Source organism: Lampris incognitus, chromosome 13 (genome assembly GCF_029633865.1).
Source record: "Lampris incognitus isolate fLamInc1 chromosome 13, fLamInc1.hap2, whole genome shotgun sequence".
NCBI lineage: Eukaryota > Metazoa > Chordata > Actinopteri > Lampriformes > Lampridae > Lampris > Lampris incognitus.
The window spans coordinates 6,170,183-6,174,541 of NC_079223.1; positions in this window are offsets into that span (position 1 = coordinate 6,170,183).

The following is a 4,359-nucleotide window of genomic DNA, read 5'->3' on the forward strand; positions in this document are numbered from 1 at the left end:
AATACAAGTGTGAGGAGGAAATGAACTAAGAGCAGCAAAAGGAGTGCCTAGAGAGACAGACACACAGAGAGACAGAGACACACAGAGAGAGCAAGAGAGACAGACACACAGAGAGAGCAAGAGAGACGGAGACACACAGAGAGACAGAGACAGACAGACAGAGCAAGAGAGAGAGACAGACAGAGAGACAGAGAGACGGAGACACACAGAGAGAGCAAGAGAGAGAGACAGACAGAGAGACAGAGACAGACAGACAGAGCAAGAGAGACAGACACACAGAGAGAGCAAGAGAGAGAGACACACAGAGAGACAGAGACAGACAGACAGAGCAAGAGAGAGAGACAGACAGAGAGACAGAGAGACGGAGACACACAGAGAGAGCAAGAGAGAGAGACAGACAGAGAGACAGAGAGACGGAGACACACAGAGAGACAGAGACACACAGAGAGACAGAGAGAGCAAGAGAGACAGACAGACAGAGAGAGACAGAGACAGAGACACACAGAGAGAGCAAGAGAGACAGACAGACAGACAGACAGACAGAGAGAGACAGAGACAGAGAATGAGAGAGACAGAGACACACAGAGAGAGCAAGAGAGAGACAGACAGAGAGACAGAGAGACGGAGACACACAGAGAGAGCAAGAGAGAGAGACAGACAGAGAGACAGAGACAGAGACACACAGAGAGAGCAAGCGAGACAGACAGACAGACAGAGAGAGACAGAGACAGAAAGAGAATGAGAGAGACAGAGACACACAGAGAGAGCAAGACAGACAGACAGAGAGAGACAGAGACAGAGAGAAAGAGAGCGAGAGAGACAGACACAGAGAGAGAGAGAGAGAGAGAGAGAGAGAGAGAGAGAGAGACAGAGACAGAGACAGAGACAGAGACAGAGACACACAGAGACAGAGAGACAGAGACACACAGAGAGAGCAAGAGAGACAGACAGACAGAGAGACAGAGACACACAGAGAGAGAGAGAGACGGACAGAGAGAGAGAGAGACGGACAGAGACAGAGAGACAGAGACACACAGAGAGAGCAAGAGAGACAGACAGACAGAGAGAGACAGAGAGAGAGAGAGAGACGGACAGAGAGAGAGAGAGAGAGAGAGAGAGAGAGAGAGAGAGAGAGAGAGAGAGAGAGAGAGAGAGAGAGAGAGAGAGAGAGAGACAGAGACACACAGAGACACACAGAGAGAGCAAGAGAGACAGACAGACAGAGAGAGACAGAGACAGAGAGAGAGAGAGAGAGAGAGAGAGAGAGCCGGACAGAGACAGAGAGGCAGAGAAAAGATAGAGACAGAGGCACAGAGATATACAGAGAGAGACACACAGAGACAGAGAGAGAGACAGACAGACAGAGAGAGACAGAGAGAGAGATGGACAGAGAGACAGAGAGACAGAGAGAGAGAGACAGAGAGAGACAGAGACAGAGAGAGACAGAGAGACAGAGAGAGAGACGGACAGAGACAGAGAGACAGCTGTCCGTGGGGTCATGACAACTGCAAAGTGTCATGAATGGGGGTAGGCAGACAGGCTGACAGACAGATGGACAGACAGGCAGAGAACAGAATAACAGACAGAGAGCGGGAGCTGTTGAGTTGAGCTGAGAGGAGGAGGAGGAGGAGGAGGAGGAGGAGGAGGAGGAGGGGGAGGAGGGGGAGGAGGAGGAGCTCTGGCCTTGGGTCCCTGGGCACAGAAGGTGCTGCAACACAGCCGAAGCCCCGCTGCCTATGCGCAAGCTGCCTGAGAAAGGCAGAAGCAGATCGAATTAACATGTGGACGCCGGGCCAACGGCCGCCTTGCGCTTCCACCTTAAGAGGTTGAGCGATTACTTTAGGCAGAAAATATCTGCCCCTCCGGCCGCCATAACTCCTGCACAGACAAACAGCGCGGCCCGGCAGCGCTTCCAAGTAACGCTGGAGTTTGGAAACGTCACGCCGGCCATCTATCTTAGATGTTTGTGCACACCATGTTCCTGTGTGTGCACCCAAAAAAAAAATAAAATGTTGCTGCTTCAACCTTGCCCCGAGTACCGTTTCCTCCAAAGACCCATCCGTTTCATCCTGCCACTCGCCGGGGAGGCCACGACCCCCCTTACCATCACGTTTGTGTGGCTTGTGAAATAGGTGGGAGGCACGTTCACCCCCCCCCCCAGTTCACGTCAGCAGGGACGGTGGAGTCGTCCCCTCGTCCGTGGTTCCGGCGTCTGCTCTCTAACTCACGGCACGGTAGGCACGCAGCACCTCCAGATGTGTAGGTCCCCCTAGAGAGCTGCTGGCTGTCCTTCATGACCACATATTTGAAGGCCACTACGTCACAGCGTCATCTGACAGCAAAACTGACCAGGAAGTAAAAGAGAGTCTTCGGTGAGGACACGAGAGGGAGGAGTTTAACGGGGGAACCGCACCGAGTCCTACAACCCAGTCTGCACAGTGCGTTAACATGAGCCCACAGGCCACGGCAGGGAGGTCCCACACAAGCCCCGCCCACTGTGATGGAGGGAGGGAGGAGAGCTCGCCGTCTCACCTCCGACACACCGGGCACGCCCGGAAGATAGCCCCGCCCACTGTGATGGAGGGAGGAGAGCTCGCCGTCTCACCTCCGACACACCGGCCGCAACCGGAAGATAGCCCCGCCCACTGTGATGGAGGGGGGAGAGCTCGCCGTCTCACATCCGACACACCGGCCGCACCCGGAAGATAGCCCCGCCCACTGTGATGGAGGGAGGGGGGAGAGCTCGCCGTCTCACCTCCGACACACCGGGCGCACCCGGAAGTTAGCACACCCGGAAGATAGCCCCGCCCACTGTGATGGAGGGAGGAGAGCTCGCCGTATCACCTCCGACACACCGGCCGCACCCGGAAGATAGCCCCGCCCACTGTGATGGAGGGAGGAGAGCTCGCCGTATCACCTCCGACACACCGGCCGCACCCGGAAGATAGCCCCGCCCACTGTGATGGAGGGAGGAGAGCTCGCCGTCTCACCTCCGACACACCGGGCACACCCGGAAGATAGCCCCCGCCAGCTGAGACGCCCCACATGACCCGGAACAGAACCCCCCCCCCCCCCGCTCGGCACCACATCCTGCGCTCGGAGGAATGCGAGGAGAATTCGCGGCGACTCAGCTGCCAGGCCGCACGCGGGCACGCTCAGGTAAGGCGCGTGTGATCCGGCTGCCGGGCGCCAGGGGAGCCGTGCCTTGATTGGAATGCCGGCGCAATTAGTGCCGTATGAACTCACAACGGGAGGGCATCACGAACTGGCACGAGGGCACCCCCGCTTCTGCGGAGCCGGGTTCAGCCGAGGGTATGAAAACCAAACCGGCCCCGTCCGGAGGCGGGCGGTGCCAGGTCCTTGGCTTTCAACGGGAGAGACACGTGATGACCCCCGTCAGCTGGCAGCGGCACCGCCAGCTGGCAGCACGCGGTATCTGATGATATATCTGGCCACAATTACCTTCATTTGGCTTCCACTGATGAGCTGTGTGATGCTGCCAGTGCGCCGGCTCTGCATGGTAATAATCATAATACAGACTACATCATAGCCTTTAGAACATTCGATTTGTTTATTTCATGGCAAAGGAGGACAAAAAAAAAAAAAAAAACCCCAGAAAGAAATCCTGCTTTTTAACAACAAAAGGAATAACACAAAACAGGAACAGGATTATCAAGCTAAACTCACACCCGCAGAAATCACGTCCACGCTGATGTAAAGGGCCGCTCCGTACAGACGCTGCGACTCCGGCGTCGTTAAACACAATTAGAAAGGGAAACGCAAATTCCTCTGCTAGAGGGTAGAAACCCAGTCGTACAAACTCTCGAATCCGCCAAAGGTTTGAGGCTGGCGTTGAAAGGCTGCTTTGAGCAGGTCCGAGATTACAGTTTAGGTGGCGCGTAGGCACGCAGGTAGGCCAGTAGACAGGCCGGTAGGTAGGCAGGTGGACAGGTAGACCGGTAGACAGGTAGGCCAGTAGGCAGGTATGCAGGCCGGTAGGTAGGTAGACAGGTAGGCCGGTAGGTAGGCCGGTAGACAGGTAGGCCAGTAGACAGGCCGGTGGGTAGGTAGGTAGGTAGGTAGGTAGGTAGGTAGGTAGGTAGGTAGGCAGGCAGGCAGGCAGGTAGGCAGGCAGGCAGGCAGACAGACAGGTAGGCCGGTAGGTAGGTAGGCAGGTAAACAGGTAGGCCGGCAGGTAGGCAGGTAGACCGGTAGGCAGGTAGACAGGTAGGCCAGTAGGCAGGTATGCAGGCTGGTAGGTAGGTAGACAGCTAGGCCAGTATGTAGGCAGGTAGGCAGGTAGATAGGTAGGCAGATAGACAGGTAGGCCGGTAGATAGGAAGGTAGGCCGTAGACAGG